Here is a 21,648-nt window from a genome sequence, read left to right as displayed (position 1 = left end):
TTCGAGGGCCTCGAGCGATGGTGAACCCGAAGCCGGGGCCGAAAGTTGTGTAAATGTTTACAGTGGAAGTGAACTACGCCAAGGAAAACGGTGGAATGGATGTTCGCGCACTGAAGCCAAAGGAAGGGGCTCCTCGGCTGGGAACGGTCGAATAGTCCCTCGAGTTATTCACAGGTGAACGTCAGAAGGGGTCTTTGAGACGTTACCTGCGCGGTACGGGGTGAACTGTGATTAACTGCTACACTTGCCAGGATTTATCCCTTGCTTAACCACCTTGCTGAAATGACGAATCCAAGTTGTCATGAGCTGCGAGCGGTGAAGGGAACAATGAGCTGTGCTTGTTAAGAATGTTGGGAATATTGTACGAATTCTGGGGATATGAATATATTTTATTTGGAACACATTTGAATGGAAGTTAACCCTTAACACGTGCCACGGGAACTTCGGTTGTATTTTGCTTATGAACTGTATTGATGTTTTAAATGAAATAGTAAGTTATATTCGGGTTTTTGGCAATTTTTATGTACTTCGATATTGTTTGATATTGAATGTATTAAAAATATTTTCTTACAATAATTCGCGTGTACCATATGTGGTACACTTGGCATGAAGTGTGTTAATGGTGGGTGATTTTATATTAATTCTTTGCTAACAAGACTGTCTTAAACTTCTAACATTTCTTTGCTTTATAGTAACGTATTGAACTCGTGATGGGATGTTTCAATTGAATTCAAGTATAAACGTCATTTATTTATTTTGAAAAAAATAACTCAAAAGTAACTCAACGTGTGTAAGAGATTTTAAGAATTTTATAATAAAGGTACGACAGTACTGAACTCAATGAATATCAACGATTAAATAAAGAATAATTGGGAAGCGAAAGAGGCAATTAAAACCAACGAAAACTAGAAGTCTCAGAAATTTCCAAATTTCTATCTTTCAATTCCAAAACCCTCTAAAAACCGTACAAAACTAACTTGACCATTACTAAATCCTCGGAAGTCAAGCGTCAAGCCAAATAATCGTAACTCCACCGAAATTCCGACACGTAAAGATAAGTTACTCGAACGCCGGTGAATTTACAAAGTAAACGTCGGAACTGCGGCGTAGGTTAATTAAAAGCGCTCGTAGAGGGGACGCACTTATTATCGGTTTTAAAGGCGTCATTAATAGCGAAACTTTCGCCGGGTGATAAATCCGATTTCCGCGGAAGAACCTTGAAATTGGCCGGGAAGTTCGGCGGAACTCGGGGGCGGCGTGTAACCTTTAGGATGCAATTCCGTTTCTGAAAACGGTGGTTATTCGTAACCGCGCGGCCGGGTTAATTGCATCGGAGGTGCAACGTTCAATTTCCCCGTGGCGCGCGTCGCAGCCCCGTAAACTTTACGGCTTGAATTAAGAAAGCTTATGAGCGAACGCTGTCAGGCGGCGCCGTGTCAAAAAACTTTTCTCACTTTTCGAATGAGCCCGCTCGCTCATCCGAGAGGGAACTTCCCTGGAAGCGGACGTGTGAGTGGACTTTAATCTGTTCACTGCTATCCCGGATCAAAGGTGATACATAGTATATACTCTTTTTCTGCTCGTCATCTTCGGAATCCCGGATAGCCTCGAGTCGCGCGCGACTTTAGCGCCGGATTTAGCTTTTGTAGACGGCGAACTGGAATGCGATTTGAATTTGAGTTTTGAGAGAGAGATGTGTAATTTGGATGTAAAGAGATGTAGACAAAAAATGAAACGTGATTCGAATTTGAGTTGCGGACGGACGAGAGACATGGGATTTGGATTTAGAGATTTGGTATTATGCAAACGTCTTTGTCGGCGATTAGTGGTTTTTCTTTATCTTTCTTCGTGTTGATGTATAAAAAGGCAGTGATTGTTGACATCGATGGGTCGAAATTAAAGTCCCGTGCGATACGAATGATTCGCAGTTCTTATTGATTTAAATATAATTAAGAGCTTGAATTTTTCAATCTTTGAAAGCAAAACATAACATTGAGTGATATCGAATATTTAAGGTTTGAAGTAAAAATTTTAAGATTTCAAATTTGAAGAAGAAATGTTTTGTTAAGTAAATTTAAATAATTATGAAAGAAACTAAACATTTTTGTACATTCTCAGTCTACAACGCATTAAAATACAAAGACCAATGAAACCTATCACAGTTTCAATTTATTTTTCGTTTACCGAAAGTGGCACCGAAGAAACAATTTCAGTCAATCTTATTTCCCAGTACATTCGATGAAAATGTAAAATAAGGTTTCACACAAACGAATACGTGAATATGATATCACGAAGAATAATATTTCTCCGTGGCTATTTTCTCAAACAAAAATTAATGATTGTGTAAATTCCTTTGCTTCAAAGATGGAAATGCAACGAGAGCTTGACATTTCCCGACTAGAACACATTTTCCTACAATTTCTATTCAATCCCCGTGGATAATTAATTATATTCACCGGAGGTGCTGAACAAACTTCATAATTTTCCCAGTTCGCTTTGCTCTACTATTATTTTTTCAAATTTAAGAACAGCACAAACGAGACGGAATTGAAAAATATTGGAACCACAGGAGGACCCTTTCAACGATCGTTTATAGAAATAATTCAGGTGACCGCGGCCGGGCGAGTTAGCGCGTCCACCTTTCGAATGCTATCTACCTTCCCAGCCAAAGAAAATTATCGAAATCCCGTTCATATTCGTATGATAACGCGAGGAGAATCTGCTTCACTCGACGGTCGACTGAGGGGAAAAAAAAGGAAATTAATCGTCTTAAGCGTAAAATCGGGTCGCTCGAGCTCCACGGGTCTTCCCAACACGTTAATGCCGTATAAAGAAGAAAAAAAGCGGCGAAACGAAAACGGAAAAGAGGAGGAAAAGAAAATCGGACAGTGATTCCTGAATTTAATTCGTGCAAAAAGGGATTCGCCGATATCTTGAAATTCACGAGCCATCGCCGTGAGCAAATCTTTGGAATTAGCGGATTAGCCGGGTAATGCCAATCTATCGTTTTACGAGCTGACGTGATCGCAATAAAACTTTTTCATCTACTCGTAACGAGTCGGCAATAAATCGGCGCGACATTAGAATTTCCACTGTTAGCGGAACAATGTTAAGAGCTCGAATCTGTTTGGCAAATAGACTGGCTTCGATACGGATCGATAAGCTGCGATCAATGACAGTCTCACTTGATTGTCTGAAGAATAATTTTAAATGCAACCTGTTTTTATATGTGTATAATAAAGATTCGACTGTCTTACGGTAATATAAAATGTTATTTAATTAAGTTAATTGTATGATTGAGAATTTAAGAAACTGATTTTCTGTTTAACAGGCAATAGAATTCATGAATCATTTGGGAATGATTATAATATATGGAATCGAGTGAATTAACGTTAATACGTTGTTTTTAAGAGTTTGTAAGGGATGATGATTTTAATTTTGAAAATATTGGAATATTTTTTAACGATACTGCTTTCACTTGAACGTGAATTTTCTGTTGACAACGAATTTATTTAAACACTTTCAGAATGGTTAAAGAATAAACGGTTTTTATACAGATTATAAAATTTCATCGTCACGTTTATCATGATAAATAAACTGTATTACCAGATGTACTTACATTATTGCAACATTTGAATTTCGAATGTAACGAATCATTAAATTTTGGAAATGAAATGTTCTTTAATCCTTGGTTTCTTTGAAATATTTAGTGAGGATGGAAATGTATGTGACACGAAATGCAGGTATTATCGTTGCACTGCGATTGACAAATAATTCATAAAGACAATACAGAATAACATTTATTAGCAAACATTGCTTCTAACGAAGCATATGAAATAACCATCCGTAACTGTAATCACGTAATAAATCAATTGTACGAATTCGTATACAATTCAATATTTTCGGTTCACAAATGGTAAATTCGAGTGCTGATACAATATTGTACGGGTGCAATATTTTCCGTCCAATCGAATATGATTTTTCTACATACGAAACCTTCACCTCAAATTACAATAAAAAAAAGTTTGAAAGTCCATGGCATAAAGTCAATGAAATGTCATTGAAAATTCAGATGTAGTACATGAAATAGCAATTTAAAAGAAAATTTGAATTTTTACTACAAAAAGCCATTAGACTGTGGGAAAAGGAAGTAACAATAATGGATAAATTAATTTAATAATTACCTCAATTGAATATTTCCATATATCTCAATTATCTCAATATTAAGAATATTTTTCATGTAGTATATTTGTATTTTGTATAAAATTGTATTCTTAAAATTAGAAGTTGAAGATACAAATATAACTCAACATCGCCGAAAAGTTGTAAGAACGATGGCGAACGAAATAACTCGAGTCGTCAATAATTTAAAAAGCAACCCCAAAACTTGGACTTTCAAAAGAACCTCAATTACCAAATTTCTTGATCAACTTTAGATTAAAAAACTTTCTGGCTTCTCGGTACTGAAATCTTTCGAACCAAACTGCAAACTGTATTACAGAATATAATTAAAAATTCGATTATTTTATCACCGGAAATATACTTATTGGATTTACTATTTGTATGTTATGTCTAACTAATTAATTGAACGTCGAAAAGAATTAAATTCCAAACAATTTTAACTCGTCTCCATGTTAATTCAATATAATTACAATTACTCGATATCAAATAAAACAAAATCATATTTCACAGAAAAAACGCAAAATTAAAGTCCTTCATAGAAAAGAGTTCGAACTTCATAAAAATCTTAACACACACAAAATTAAGTATTATATATATTCCACAATCAAAACACCCATAAATTAAAACAAACTCCTTAACCCATTTGCATCATTAGCGTATACTCTCAATTTTGTTTGCCATTATCACAAGAGAATTGAGTGTGATGTTATACTTTTTATCAACTAATTCTGATTAGTAGTAGTTCTTTCTACTGGTTGTAACTTTTACTTAAATAAAATTTCAAAAAAATTGCTGACGAGCATTCTTCTTCATACTTCCTCGTGATCGAAATAGGTTAATACAGCTAAACCGAATTTCTACTCTAGTTGTAAATACCAAAGCAGCCGACAACCTCAAACAAATTAAAAAGCAGGGACAACCTAGTACACAGACCGCTAATTTATCCTCACGATACGTTTCCCCGCGTTCATTGAACATCCCAGCGGTCCAGACGAGTTTCCAGTAACAAAAATACTTCCAGCCCCTTTCTAATTGGTATGCCGTCACGAGGTATCGATTCCGAGACTGACCGGAAGCCGCCCGAAAGAAAATCTGGCCGGCCGCGGATCGATCCGGCTGCCCCGGCTCGCTCGGGATTTTCAATCGACCGCGTGATTTTCAATTCTCCATTACTTATCCACGGGAACAATTACGAGGCTGGCCTGTTTTAAGGGTCGTTCTTATTCCGGCGGCGTCCGCGGGACACGCTCGAGGTTTAATTTTTCTTTTTTCGCCGGCCCCTGCAGCCTATCCCCGCCAGGAGGCCGCGAAGCAATGCAGCGTAGCCGCGTCTCCGGCGGATTCGACTGAATTATTAAAAGTACTCCCTGGGATTTCCAAGTAGTTGAGGGAGGCGCGGCTAGCAAAAAGCCGGATGATCGCAATCACGTCGCCTCGTAAAGTGATCGCGAACGGGTCTCCCTCTACTGTGCGTTAAAAAGAAAGGGTACGGAACTTCGGGGGTAAACGGCACTCGTCATACTGAGAACGAAGTGCTGATGATCGCGGCTGGTGAGATCAATTAGGGTTTAGGGGTAAAAGGGTATTACAAACAGTACTAAGAAACAGATCAAATGAATATTTCCAATTCCTAGGAATTCCTTTGAATTATAAACTTCATTTCCTAATTATAATACTATTACAGTCCATATAAACGAACAATTTTAAACAAATATAATAGATTGATAAACGAGTATAGTATCCTTAATAAATAAATGCATTTTTCTAATGGAATTTTGAAGTAACCCTTGCCCCTATGTGACTCGGCGTCAGTTTTATTCACAGGTGTGCTTGATATTTCTAAAATATATTATTTTGTTTTCAATATTATTAATAAAAAGATTTACACTGCTTCCTACAGAGTATTTTTCAAAGTGCACTTCAAACGAAACATTTCTAATAATCCAGAGATATCGCGAAAAAACTGCGAAAGGAATTCGGAGTGCAAAGGGTCGGTTACTCGAGCTTCGTTTCTCCGGACTCGTTTCTTTTATCCCGAGAGTGGTTTATTTTCGAAATCTTGGATTCTTATTTTTCAACGCCCTGTATAACCACCTAGATTCATCGACCCAACGACAGACGCGGCGGGGTAGAAGTCCGTTAACTCGATTACTGAATCGCGGGGTCGGGCTCTTTCGTTCCGGCGCCGCGTGAAAAAATTAGACGGCGCGAAGGAGAGGAAGGATCCCGATACTACGACTCCTGCAAAATGCACGCCGCCGATTCCTTCTTCCTCTAACCGTCTATACACGCGTCTATGTATCCCCCCCGCTGCTGCTGTAGGATCTCTCGTCCCCTTTTGTCTTTCGAGTTACACGTCGTCGGAGCCGTGAATAAAATACGCGCGAATGATATTTCAGCCCTCTATAATTGAACACCTGACGGCGAGCAGGTTGCCAGCCGGAGAAAGGATCTTGTCTGGGATTCGAGGGGAAGGGATTCCGGGGATGAATATTGTAACATTGTTGCGGCGGCAGACGCAATTTCTTTCTCGCGCCTCGAACGAAATTTTTTCAGGAATCGTGGGGAGCAGAATTCGTTTCAGTAGCTGGGAATGTTTTTTCGTTGTTATTTTGTATTTGTCGGTAATGTATTAATTGGATTATTATAGTTAATAGGGTTGTTGCGTTACAATGAATTGAATGTGATTATTAATTGTTATAAGAGGATCAAAGGAAAAATTGAAATTTGCTTTATTGTAGTGTAATTCTATTCGATATTGTAACGTTTTTATTTGCTACTCTTTTGTTTTTATCGTATTATTTAGTAATTATGTTTCTTAATTGTTTCTTTAATATATAACTCGTGATTTTTCTTCATATCTGGTGTAATAAGTTTCCAAATAATTTCACTTATTTCAACCCTTTATAATACTACAGTAATGGAAAATATTATTTGAAATAATGGAAACCGTACTTTACCAAAACAATCGTTTAGAATAGAATCCCTTTTTAACTCGGAATTGAACAGATTTCCAGAAACAGTTAAAAGAAATTTGTCCTCGTTTCTCGTCTCTGTACAGTCGAAGAGAAACAAAAACGGATGTGTGACAATCCAACGTGAAAATCGTAAAAAGAAATTTAAATGAGAGGGAAGGAATTTTTCGGCGAGCAAATTTCTCGGTATATCGGTCACCGAAAGAGGAGAACGAGCGGAGGGATGGAAAAAAAGCGGGCGAAAGTCAACGGATCCGGAGGCGGCGATGGGGGCGAGAAGAGATTCCGCAGCGGAGGAGATCGCAATCACGCCGGATCGTAAAACGATCGCCAACATTTCCGCTATCCGACTAAATTCAGATTCAGATTCCGGAGTAAGGGATGGAGTCGGGGTAGAATATGGTTTTAAGCGATAATAACGAGGCGGGTGAAAGTAGCGATGGAGGAATCACAGACGGAGGTAAAGTTCACACCGTTTCCGTAATGAATAAATTCCAGCTTCCAGAATATTTTGATTCGGGAACGGCCAATTTCATTCGATGCTCGGAATTAAATACAGATGGGACGGGGAAATGATTTCTTGGCGATTCAGCCTAATCGAATTGCCGGAACAATCTATGCATATAGAGTTGCCTGTATTTTACATTTTATTCTACCGATTTGAATGAATAAAATGTGGACAGGTTGAAACTTAATTGTGAGTCGTTTGATTATTTATAGAAATATTCTCTGTAAAACATTATTAAATACAGCCTTTTCGTATTGTAGTTAAGCATCTTATTTGAAAATAATTCCGTTGAATATCAGTTTTATATTACAGGATATTCTATAACTATATGAACTTTTCAGGTTAAAAAAATTCGAATCTACAGGAACCCCAATGACCTCTCGATATTCTCGTTACAGACGAAACGGCCATTCTATTAATTAGTATAACTTTCACCAAATAAAAACGAATTTTCCACTCTACATGGAACATATCTTCCCCTACTAATTACTCAACGGATGCATTAATTCCAACAGCCTTTTAAAACAATGAAGTGCCAAAAGAATCAAATATAAATGTCCACGAAGGTACAGTGTACATTACGCGGTTGAGAGGTAACTCGATTAAACAGATTAAAAGAAATAATGGATACAGAGTAATTCGCATCGTGTTATACTTCAGTTGTACCTATCAGGCGAAAGTTCGCGCGCCGCGGAAGAAAAACACGGCGAATTTCAGCCGAAGCCATTTTAATCGCGAATAAAGAAATATGTAAATAGAAAAGGAAATTTCGAACGAACCCTGACCCTGCAGCCAGCTTGAACGTAATTGATACCGCATTGCTCCTCCTTTCGTTCCCCCTTCCGCGTTGCTAACCCCGACAACGGCTCTTTCTCCCTTTCCCGTCCATCTTTCGGCGAAGGATCGGTGCATCAGAGCGGTTTTACTGCGGCGTTAACTCAATATCTTCGTCATCACGCCAAGATCTATTCCGCCGGGCTTCCCCCTGCCATCTCGGCACCGAGACAAATGCTCGAATAATATCTCTGATAAGGCGTAATTCAACTCATCTCCCCCGCGAAATCCGGAGGCTAATATTCCATACATATTTATTGGCCGCGGGGACGTCGAGACGGAAAATAATAATGTTCGATTAAATCTCCATGTCAAGACGACGTGACTCTATTCTTTTACGCGCATATCGCAGGCTTTATGTTTATATGCCTGTATCGTTTTCCGAGTTAGACAAAAATTAATCGAATTTATTGTATGGGATTTTGAGCGATGGAGATTTATTCATGTTAGTGAATATGAAGGGGAAGAGATGTGTTGGACGAATGGGATATAAATAGCGAAGGGAGATAGAAGTAAGCGGGATACCGTGAAATTATCAATTTTTGTCATGTTATTTGGCAGTAACGAGTGGGACGAAGGATATAAGGATAGCTGGTTGTGACCCGTTAGAGAGTAATCTTGTAATGAAAGTTCTGGCGATACAAAACAATTACATGAAATAGAAAATATAATAACGTAAAATATACTGTATTGATACAGAACATATTAATTTAATTTTCAATATAAAAATATTATTTTCTCATATTTCCTCGAATATCTGATACAAAATTCCCGAAACTACAAATATTTCTAAATATATAATTCTCCCTCTTTTATCGAACAACCAATAAAATTTCCATAAGCTCAATCGAGAGAAAAATCATTAAATAAATTAATTAATCATAGTACTCTGCAACTGGAAAAACAAAGTTTTAACATTGACGCAGGTTGCACAAAGCGTGAACTCCAGTACGCCGGCGAAACCACGAACTGCGCCAAAGGTTATCACTTTCAAAAGCACCGAGTCGTCGACAGAAGTCCATAACAGTACAAGAAACCGCCACTATCCTCCGGCCCCCATAAATTGAGACGCGAAAACTCTTTTGTTGCGGTTGCCGGCGAATCGAGCAAACGTAAGCGGGGTAACTTTAGGTCAGTAAACATCCGACGTACGAACAAAATCTGGCATAATAATCTCGTTAAAAATTTCGCTGTGTTCCGCCGAGCTGCCTCCGCGCGCGTGTACACGCGTTCGCGTCTGTGTACGTGTTGTGTGTCGGTGCCCGTTCCAGTGCACCTTTAATTACGCAGAATTTTGCGCAGCGATGGAAAAAGCTCACGACGCGGTCTACCGTTACATAATTAAACCTGTTTCTCTCCCCGCCGAACCCCATAAAAGCAGTCTAATTAACAGTCTCTCTCTCTCCCTCTCTCTTTCTCTCTCTCACTCTCTCTATACGCGTTTGTTGCTTCACCATCAAGTCTCTGAAGACAGCAGCGTTACTTTAACACCAGAACTACTATACAGCCGAATAATGTATATTTTTTAATAGGAATCACAAGAGAGCATTTAATAAGATTTCGATTGATTTATTGGAATAGATTAGAAAAATATCGGTGAATTAGGTGGTTTTAATATTGCTCATAGAAGTATACGTGTCTTTAAAAATTATAAAATCGTTTTAGGAAAATAATATTAATTCTTTCTGATATTTTTTAAAAATACACATTGGTTCAATGAAACAAATAATAATAATGTTACATTTTATATCATTAACGACGTTAACATCGCAATGTAAACGCATCTCATTTCTGATATATACCAAATGTGTTGAGAATACATACAATTAAGCAACAACCCTCACCGTCCCGTTTGCATTTCTATAGTCAAGGAACACTTAGTTTTTACAACGATAGAGAAAAAGGCCCGGACACATTAAATAAAACCCTAACCATTCGACACACCATAAGAAACATATTAAGACATTTTCAATACACATAGGGCGGCTGAGCTTCACGACACCCTAACGATACTCCTCACTCCTACTGACGATACCTGATCTGTCCGACTTACCCTACAAGACGTGACCACAAGACAGCAGATTCAACCCCCAACAACTTCACTGGACGAAAATATTTCCCACTTTCAACATGCACGTGAAACAGTACACACCCTCGTCTCCACAATTAGTATAAGACACGCTTGTACAAATTAGCCAGAGTTTATCGAGACAGCGATATCACAGTATCATCATAGTATCAGGACAAGTGTTATCAACAAGAAAATAAAGGGACACACAGTCTGATAAATCAAGCCGAGCCTTGTCAATTATTTAAAACTTACTCGGTACGCCAGTGTAACCAAGTTACAAAAAATATCTGGTCTTACAAAGATAGATAAAATAAACATCTTTGGTCCATTGACCTATATTATACGTTAACCAAATGGTTAATTCGAAATATTGACTTTCAGCACTCAAGCGGTTGAGGGACAAGCGAGCGGGAACGAGAGGGTTAGGAGGACGAAAGACATCACAGAAATATGAATTATACCGGGCCAGGTCCGCGAAACTTTGCGGACGGTACAGAGCTGTTGGGTTTTTGCTACTCCCACGGAAAACATCGTAATGGGTCACGGTATGTGGGGCATATTCCGCGTAAACATTTCCTGCTTTTTAGTTCAGCCTGTTTCTGATCCCACTAACAGCGAAGAACGGGGTGGGGGAAACTGCGGGAGTATCTGAAGGAAGTTTCACAGGGGATGAAAAAGTTTCGGAGGAGAAACACTGCTGGAGTCTGTCGAAATGAAAGAGGTCCTTTCGTCGTTTGTGATATTATCGATGAGAGAATAGAGATTTGGTGTATTAATAATAGCAAAAAGATGTTACAATGAATACTGAGAGATTGTATTGTCAGTAAGAATCGGAAATTTTTAATCGGACAGTTTATTAGTCACCGATCAGAATTTGTAAGTAGGACTTGCCTACTGATCTCTGATTGTACAGTGACTCATGTAGGTTACCGAACTATTTATTTCTTGTTGCATATAGTGTGTGAATGATGCATGCAGTGCTATGTTTAATACAGAAGATTTTGAAAGGTTAATTAGGTGAAAGATCACTTTTATTAAGATATTTAAGTGGAAGTGAATCAATCTTTTGTGCTGTGTCAAGGCAAATTGGAGGTATTTAATATATAAATATTTTACTCATTTTTATTGTAATTATATATGTGAATTATTATTTATACTAGTAACATAGCAATGCAACTAGAATCTAGTAATGTTAGTGATACTTTCACAGTGAAAAAGTGAGAATATATATATATATATATATATATATATATATATATATATATATATATATATATAATATATATAAAAGTGAGAATAGTTCTTATTGTGAATGTTCAACAGTTGGCTTAAAAGTCGTGAATAATGTAGGTATTATAAAAATTCGTTTGGCAAAATTGCATCGCGAAATTAATTGAAAATAGGTCGGAATCGTTGAGAAATTTGAAAGAGTGAAAGACTGTCAACAACTCCGCACTCGTCGAAGTCTTCCCGTTACAAACTTTAGTGAAGAGGATCATCGTGACGTGTGAAAAGGGACACTAATCAATATTTCACGACTGAGTAGTCTTTGGACGAGATACAACGAATCTGTAGAAGTTTGCCAAACGACCAAGAAGATCTTCTCGACACTTCGGGACGATTTTCTTCGCAGAAATATCTAAGGGGAAGGTTTTGAAAGTCACTATAACTTAACCATCAATAATCCACGCTGACATCAAGATAAATCAAGATTCTATCCTCGACAGAAAAAATACAGTTTCTCTAACCAGGACAATAGACACGTCATAAAATATTTATGTACTGTGCGTCGATGTCGAGGGAAAGAGTTTGAACAATGCTTTACGGGAACAATATCAATTTTTATATTATTGTAATATATCTTCTTTTTGGAAGCCATACAATGACGAAGAAAAGTTTATTACAAATGCAATACCTTGTTCCTCAATACCAAAAAGCCAATATTAAAAAAATCAATAAAAACATGTTCAGAAAGGAGATTATTCATAGCATTATTTGCTTCACAGAATGCAAGCAAGAATTTCAATTGAAATAAATTATCACCAACGAATTTCATCACATTAGATTAAATGTCTCATTGCAATAAAACATAAACACAATACAAATCCTTTTATCTCGTTTCCAAAAATTTCAGTTAAACAAGCTGCAAAAAAATTTGTTTCCCACATGACCAGTTCATAATTCACAGCAACGATTACTTTACAAAACATACACCCAGTTTACTCGATTTCAAACGAATTCTAACACCCTTGACCTGTTTCAATAAAGGGAGCCAATTAAACGGTACGACCCCCTTTCGGAAACTGAAAGAGCCAACGAAACAAAATCCGCACGTCAGAATCGGCCGTAAACGTCACAATATCGACTGTCGAAAGTTCAACGCGCAGCGGGTTGGTCGACTACCCTCGAAACACGAATCTGGAATGGGGTGCTTAATTATGCAGGCACGTAGTAACTAGGGACAGGAATCGCGCCGAACGGGTCTAATTTCGTCCCGTCGCGAGATCGACGAGAATAAAAAGGGATCCTTTCGTCAGAGACTCGCGACCAATCATATCGCATTATAAAAGTCGCCGGCGACGCGACAGAGCGATACAGGGCGCGAGATAAATGCCGGGGATCACGGTATTCGAAGTTTCTTTACGGGGTCACAATGCCGCGCTCGCCGGAGATGTATCGCTCGAGCGACGAGCGACGCTTTATGGAGGATCGGAAATCTCATGTGACGGCACAAAGCCTGTATCTTGGAGTAGATGCGTCATATTCGACCCGCGTTTCATAAGTGACGGCCGGGAATGCCGTTTTGTCAAGTCCCGCGACGACGGGAGACGACAGAGAATTTATTCGACTGCGCGCTTCTGCGAACCGATTATCAAAGAATCGACTGTCTGCCTGGCGGAAGGGAAGTAAACGGATTGAGCTCGATCTCGGTATTTGTCGTCCGTGATTGAATTATTATGTGTATTTTAACGGAACGTTGACCGGCGATTTTATGCGTATATCCCGTGTCGCCGATTATTTTGCTGTTACAATAGGTTTACGGAATACGCCGAATTTACGCGTATTGAATTTTTTAAATATTATCTAAATGTTTACTACGATTTACCCTTCGATTTCCGAAATCTAAATAAACACATCGACTCTTGTGGGAACAGTAGAATAAACTATACAATAAATGCTTGTAAATATAGTGTTAAATATAAAGGTGGAACAATTTAAATAAATTTTAATATACTTATGCACAATGAATTGAAATGAAACTTTGGATATATCTTTTAGATAACTTTGAATATTTTGCTTTTGCAATATTGTGCACTGCCTGGCGTTTCGAACAAATCGAATAAATCTATGTATAACTCGATTTTAAGCGAGAAAGATTTTACTGTGTATTATATTAATGTTTTGAGCCGAAGATTTCATTTCGGACATCAATGTTTCACCGTGCGTTTTATAAAGTGCACCGTACCATGTTTTTTCTGTATTTCCAATAAATTAAACAACAATTGTGAATCGAACAGTGTTATGTAAATACGTATAAAAAACGAGAGGTGTGCGTCGTCACATCGGTCACGAGATATTTTTATAGCGCACTGGAAATTTTTGGGGCGCTATTGTATCATTACGCACGTGCGTAGATGCGAGAAATTCTCACCGGCGCGGCGGCACGGCTGAAAGCTGCAGCGAAATACAATTACGAGGCAACAGCTGTCCATCAGGGCCAATTTATCTATGAAATCCGCCGATAACTAGTGATTATCATTATTCATCATTGACGAGCTCTTATTACGCATTCACCGTTCCTAGTACAATCAAGAAAATTACTCGACTTTGTCATCGCTGTTGTCGTGAAATTGAAATATTTTTAGATATTTGCGATCTCTCAGCAATTGATCTATTTTCAAAGTTCTTTATCTTCAACAAACCTGAATGCATAACGTCATCAAAATTAACATTTTTTTACAATAACATATTCAGATGGCTCTTGTAAAGCTTATTATAATATCTTTTGACCTTGCATGTCTATAATCACTCTGATCCAAGAAAAAAGTAAACATACTTTAACAAATTCAGCTACCAAAAAACTCCAAGGAAGTAAACTAAAATCACTGAAAAATAAAATTAATGACATTCTCAAATGCTCACCCTTCAAACCAACACAAATCAAAATTCTGCCTCAGCGAAATCCCCTTTCACGTCATCGGTGGTTCCAGCGTACATACGGCGACCATCTCAAAAGCGTGTTCACCGATTCCCAGGCCCGTCGGCGAACAAATCTTTTCCGAGCCGTTAGTCGTCGCGAACTTCGCTGGAATTAAGTGCGGATTTAATTTAATTAGAGAGCAGGGAGAAGAGCGCGGCAAGACTAGAACCCCGGGGGTCGGGGTGGAAATCATAGAGTCAGACGAAGTCACATCGAGCTTTCCGTTCCGCGAATTTTTCCACGAGCCGCGCGCGTGCCGCGCGTCCACCGCGACTATTGAATTCCGAGCTGTCGCAGGGTAACCGGGTTTTTTTTCGCCGGCGCGGTTCCTTAATCAAACGGAAATTACTCGCGCCGAGAGTTGTCACCGGATGCTCGAAAGCTTGCGAATCTGGCCAGCCGGGGGATTGTTCGAGGGAGGTGGGGCAGGGAAAAAAGTTTTCAATCGGAATGCGTTAAATCGAATCACGTTCGCCGCTGAAGTGGGTGCCGGGGTCGCCGGCGCGCGGCCGACCGGGTTGTGTTTCCACCTGAGCACCCTTCATCATGAGCCGTCCACCTGGAAACAAAGTGACGACGCGAACTGCCGCCCCGAATCGATTATACGAATTCTCCTTCGCACTGTTTTCGGCTGTTCCCCGCTATTAGCGCGAATTGATTCCCGGAATTAGTTGGACGTTTTTCGGCCGGCCCGGTTCACGGCGGGGGACGCCGAGGGGGATGAATAATCGAAGTTTCGAGCGGCGATCCGGGGCCGCGGGCCGAGGGGTGAAGGGGTAAGCTGTTCTTCGTTATTAACAGGTTGATCGGGATTGGTTTAAGCCGGAGACTTGTGATTTGTTTCGGCGAATATTCTCGCGCGGGTTGGCGCTGGTAATCTTTAGAGAGGGTGCTATAGGGTTGAATGGGAATGTTCCTCGATGTGTTGACTTGTGATGCTGAGGAAGTATTGGGATAGGATGTAGTTCCTTTTTGTGGCTTATATAGAGCTAATGTTTATGTTGTTTTTTTAATCGATCGTGTGTTGATTAATTTTTGGGTGTCATTTTTCAGAATCTTTTTTATCTGTTGGAAAATTTGTAAGAAATGACGTTACCCATAAGACGGTCTAATAGATATTTTTAAAAAGTAGAGACATTTTAATTATATTACTATGATTGTTGTAATTATTTTCTATTTATATTTTTGTTTCTATTGGAACCTGGTGGTTAGTTTGCTAAGTGTGTTACGGTGAAAAGTTGATTTTTGAAACTGGATAAAGAATTAAATTTAGTATCCTTTCATTTTAAATATTCATAAGTGCGATTTATTTTTGTTTCTTTTATTTATTCTCGTACATTTCAACCTATTTCATTTGAATTTTCAATTATTACTACTTTGTATGTAATCCATATTTTTCTGTGCTTCCTTTTATGTTAATTTTACGATCTTTCCCTCGGAACTTTTTATATGTAAACATATTTTTCGTGTACGTACAATAAAAATGCTTGTGTTATTGTTGTTATAAATATTTTGATGGTCCATTATTTTATACACCTTTTAATAGTTCAGAGGTAAAAGTTCGTTTCAAGAAAATCCCGTGCACATGGTAGCGAATAATCAGTATTGATTGGCATATGAAAGACGACGGAATTTGTTTCTTTTTATTTCATTTTTATATTATCCTCACTTCCTCGTTGAACAATGAACTCGGATTTCGTGTCATAAAAAATTCGAATACACGATTAAGTTTTTATAGACTTTGAGTGGATGCGTATGAATGAAGAGAAATTGTACAGCGATCAACAGTATTACTTTCCACGACTTTTTCTTCCAGAAAATGCAACAATTCAAAAAGGCTCAATACTTTTTAACAGTACTGCATCTAAAAAATACATCAAAGTTTATAAACATATAAAAGCAAAAGTATAAATCATTTATCCGACGTGGCAATCACAGTAAAATTGAAAATCTTCTATGTCAGAATTTACTTATTTATTAATATTTTATATTTTATATTTTATATTTTATAATGTATTTATTGAGAGTATTTATTGCATGTGAAAGCAATATTCAAATAAAATGTATACCATCGAAGCTACAATGTCCCACTTTAAATCGAAAACTAAATTGTAGGTATTAATGGAGGAACGAAAATAATATGAAAAAAGTTATAAAGTCGAAAAACGTAGATTTAAACGCAAATATGTAAATGAAGATATTTAGCTTTAATAACTGCTCTTTGATTCTTCATTTAATCATATCATCATTAAGTGATATACAATTGCGTTTCGTAAATATAAAAATATTTCAGCTAATTACTCTAAAATCTTCGTAGCTCGTAGCCGCTAATGAAATATTATTCAAAAGGAGAAAATATTATATTTCACGAAGAATCAGACGAACATTTTTTTTCATTATATTTGGCAATCTTTGATCTCATGCCCCTGGGATTGTGCATTCAATGAAAATTCATTTGTCTAAATCGAAACGCAATGAAAAAAACTGATTCACATCGTAACACAGCGGCCCCTGCCACAGTTCGCTTGCGGTAGATTAATTTCTGCAATTTTTCGAAAACAGCATTGTTTGTTTAACAATGGCACCGGCTCCGGTTTTGTTTGACTATCCCTCGCAGTTCAATGTACTCCGTTTTCAATGCAATCGGGAATGGTAACGGGATATACTCTATAAAATTTGTATGGCTTCAGGTATCGCGGCATTAAAACAATAATAACAAAATTTCAAATGCCGCAGCATTAATAATAATCGTAAAAAGAAAGGAAAAAAATATTTTAACGTTCTCCGGCGCCATTTGAAGCGGTAATAAAATATATTCCCTGGGATTTCTATAGGTAGATTATCACGGTATTAAACGATAATATTAAAGTTTCCAATTTTGCGATATTAATAACAATCACACGAAAAGAAGAAAAAAAGACTTCCAATGACGCCAAGCAGAAGTGTGTCTCATTCAATGCAGTCGTTTTTGCATTATAAACGATAAAAGAATGTATTCAATAAAATTTATACAAATTCCGATTATCACACCATTAAACAGTAAGAAAACGCAACAGTGTTAATACTTGGGTTTTCGATTATTTTTAACTATTATAATTATTGCACAATATAAATGTTATCTAGATTATCTGAGCTTTTAATAAATAATAATACTCGCATTAAATACACAAAACGAAAGTCACCGTGAACGTATAAAATACGAACACGACTCAATAAGAAAATCGTTACCCGAGCGATAAAGAAAATACAATATGTTAAATACATGAATATATATCGATTCGTATACACTCTTCTAACATGAAAGTGCAGCGGAAGAGAAAAAAAGCTATAAATTGTCCGAAGCAGGGCGCACGTCAATCACACAAAGACATTGATTTCCCGGAGTTGTTTGTTTAATCGCAATCGTCTCTCGACGAATCAATTTTCGGCCCGCGTTTGATACGTACCGGCGATAGCCGACTTGTTGGTTTTTAATTTCATGTTGAAAGATGCGATTCGCTCTTTGACTTCTAATTGAATGAAACGAAAAACTGATTGGTCTTTGAGCGGCACGGCCGGCGTACAGTCGCCGTCGGATCTTTCCGGCAGCGATGGAAGAAAAACGGGAACTTTGAGACGGAAAATTACGGTCCATTTAACTTTACATGCTTGCGCATAAAATAGCGGGCTCTCGACTTCGATCAAAGTGAAACGTCCGGGCGTCTCTGTCGGAGAAGAAATTCGAATGAATGTAGGCGCCGCTTCGGACAAATTGGACTAATCTTCGGTAATGAGGGTTATTTCATAATTAAATATACTTAGGAACGAATATACACGTGCAAATGATCGAAACAATGTAAATGTCTAGATAAATGTGTAATATTGTACGAATGTAATAGAAATGTTATTATTAGATAATAATATAAATAATATGAAATTTTTTCAATTGTAACTGCGAATTTGATTTTAGTAATTGTTCATTCTTGCTAATATGAATGTTTATGATAATGTAACTATCTAAATTATTTCAATTCGGGTGTGAGAGATTTATTTGTAAGAATGAAGATTAAGTTTATAGTAAGTTTACAGAATAATTATTTATAATGACTGTACAGGCTACTGAAGGAGTAAGCTCAAAGCTCTATTACATCCATTACAAGCCTCCGCCAACTGTAAGTGCATTCAGGATCTTGCGTAACTATATACAAAGTTTCGGAATATCGGAAATCAGCCGTCTGCTAGACGAAGGAAATTTCTTCGGAAAGGTAAAGTTCATTCTATGAATTTAGAATTGGAAAGAAAAGCGGCTGAGCTTAATCTTGGCTGAATCTTCATTTAAGTTCAATATGATACGATTAACATAGTGAAACTTTGTACGAGCGATTGTTACGAATTCAAAGAAATTTTTAGTTAGAAAGATTTACATGATACAACTTAGTAGAAATAATATTAAGGTTATCATTCATAAAATTGACAGTGAAATTGGGATTTTATTAAAATTTCATTATGTCATTGCGTTTCTCGTGTTTGTCATATCAAGGCTATAAAGACTGCAGAAGTTGAAAACAATTTTCTATTTATGAACATGAATATTATTATATCTATCTAGAGTTTTCTTTCATAGTTCAACGATTGTAGATGCAACTTAATCAATATGAACATAATTCGATTCATATCAATTGTAAAGGAAGCACATAAACAATTTGTCTCAACACCAAAATTTAAAAATAGCCCAAACCTAACAAAAAGGAAGATTACAAAGCAATCAGTTGAATATACCTGAAGATTTCTCATAAAAACACTCTAAGTGCCAAAACAGAAAAACATTCTTCTATTCTCACCATGTATACAATTCAACTATAATTTTTTTCTTCTAATCACCTCCAATACTGATAACATTCAAAACTAACACCACTGTGACGTTCAACATACTATTAAATAAATTTCCTTCCTTCCTCGAAAAATTGATATGTAATATTATAAAAATTTAATAATGTGTTATTTAATGATGAGCAGCTGCTTTCCTCATCTGGACAAGGATGTTTCCAAGTTCTTCACGTTTCCTTTTAGCTCTAATGTGTGTGCCCAGCCTTCTCTTTGAAAACTTCAATGCACGCTTATCTTTGGAAACTTTCAACAATTCCATAGCACGTTTTTCACACGGAGCATGTCCAGTAACTTCACGAATTAAGTCTCTGACAAATTTGATATGCTTGTTTTGTCTCCCTTTGAATCTGGAGGGCAAAACGCACACCGTCTTGCTCTTTTCCCTTGCATTTTTTGCCACGCGAATTTTAGTGGTCTTGTGGCCTTTATTAAGACCAACTGCTAATTCATACCTTGGTGCCATCTTTTACCACTTACAACTTACTTCTCAAGTACTCAATTATTCATTCCTGTCAAACTCGAATGCAAAGAGCTCCATCGACCAATAACAGAAGGCGAACCCTATGAATTCGTTTCATCCACCTCGCAGTACTTAGCGAAGGCCTGCACGCGTCTGGGAGCCGGTTCCCCAAAAACCTCCAAGAAACCGCGTCGCGCGGAGGGGTCGATTTGAATTTAATTAAGTCAACCATAGCCAATTTGGCAAGATGCTCGCATTATGGAAGCTGCCGTTAATCGGATGAAGTCTGCGGTTTACGTAGGAGCAGTAGATATCACGACGCTACGAAATGTCTTGGGATCTCGACGGGGGGTTCTTCCTCCTTTTGCGCCCTCCGCTGATACCCGGCCGCCCCCTCGCGCGCCCGCCGCGTTCCCTGTTCCCCATCTTCCGCGCGCAGTATTTGACTTTCAAATGGCGCCTAGCTACTGCCGATATAGTACGTTATAACCGAGCACTCTATTTCGAGAAGCAATTCCGCTACCTGACGAATAGCCATTACCACGGTCTAACGATAACTCGATTCACGCCTGGAACGCTAGATTTTTCGAGGCGGGAGGGGCGACGGAGAGGGGACCGGCCGGGAATTTCGTATCCTTTGCCGGACACCGTGGTCCGCCAATCGTCCCGCCGCGCGATCGCCTCGACCAATTCAATGACTTGCTTCGTTTCGTGCCGGCCGTCCGGGAACGAATTTCTTTGGAATTAATTTCGAACGTCCGGAAGATGTCCGGTAAGTGAATCGAATTTTTGTGGTGCGATATTTGGGTCGGTGTATTTTGCTTTCGGATTATTGGATGTGGAGCGAAGCTTGATGTTTCGATGGCTCTTGGAATTGAAGATTTTGGATTATTCTGTGCACTTAATGGAGCAAGTAGAAATAAGCAGCAGGTAAATTTTGTTTGTAATAAGTATTATTGAATTATAGTTTAGGGAATTTGATATTTGAGACGTTGAGGGGGTAGAGTGCATGTAAATACTTCAATCATTTTTTTCAGACGATGATTAATAAATGATGGTGAGTGGAATTTTTATAAATTTCTATTGTTACGTAGTCTATTGAGAAATAGTAGTTTAAATTTTGTTTGTAATAAGTATTATTGAATTATAGTTTAGGGAATTTGAAATTTGAGACGTTGAGGGGGTAGAGTGCATCTAAATACTTCAATCATTTTTTTCAGACAATGATTAATAAATGATGGTAAGTGGAATTTTTATAAATTTCTATTGTTACGTAGTCTAGTGAGAAATGGTAGTTTAAATATCTTTACAGCCTCCAAGAATGTTGTAACGGGAGGAGTATATGAAAGTAAAAAGGGAATCACTCTTTGCTTCTCACAGAATTAAACAAGTCCGCGATCCCTTCAACCCCCAAAAAAAGGAAAAAGAATATGTGTACCGTTGTAAACTCAATCACAAAACGTTTCACTCGGATGTCAGCCGATCCGCGTAATCTCGGATTAATTAAAATTTCCTGCGAGCCTGGGTTCCTGTGCCCGCGGATATCTGACA

At 37.9% G+C, this 21,648-nt stretch overlaps 1 protein-coding gene and 1 pseudogene across 2 annotated transcripts in view; both read right to left on the bottom strand.

Moving 5' to 3' along the window:
- The window catches only part of LOC116429023 (uncharacterized), a 225,863-nt gene that overhangs the window by 200,812 nt on the left and 3,403 nt on the right, over nt 1-21,648 (bottom strand). Inside the window, exon 2 of one of the 2 annotated variants that reach the window (XM_031981387.2) lies at nt 14,714-14,876. The exons of the other annotated variant lie outside the window; for it this stretch is intronic. The gene's annotated coding sequence lies outside the window, so the exon portion shown is untranslated. The remainder of the gene's footprint in view (nt 1-14,713; nt 14,877-21,648) is intronic. 2 annotated transcript variants of the gene reach the window in all.
- Nucleotides 19,714-20,101, bottom strand: LOC116429025 (large ribosomal subunit protein eL36 pseudogene; annotated as a pseudogene).

Source organism: Nomia melanderi, chromosome 14 (assembly GCF_051020985.1).
Source record: "Nomia melanderi isolate GNS246 chromosome 14, iyNomMela1, whole genome shotgun sequence".
NCBI classification, from domain to species: domain Eukaryota; kingdom Metazoa; phylum Arthropoda; class Insecta; order Hymenoptera; family Halictidae; genus Nomia; species Nomia melanderi.
Note: the sequence above shows the minus strand (reverse complement) of the source record. Positions and strands in the feature narration are given on the sequence as shown.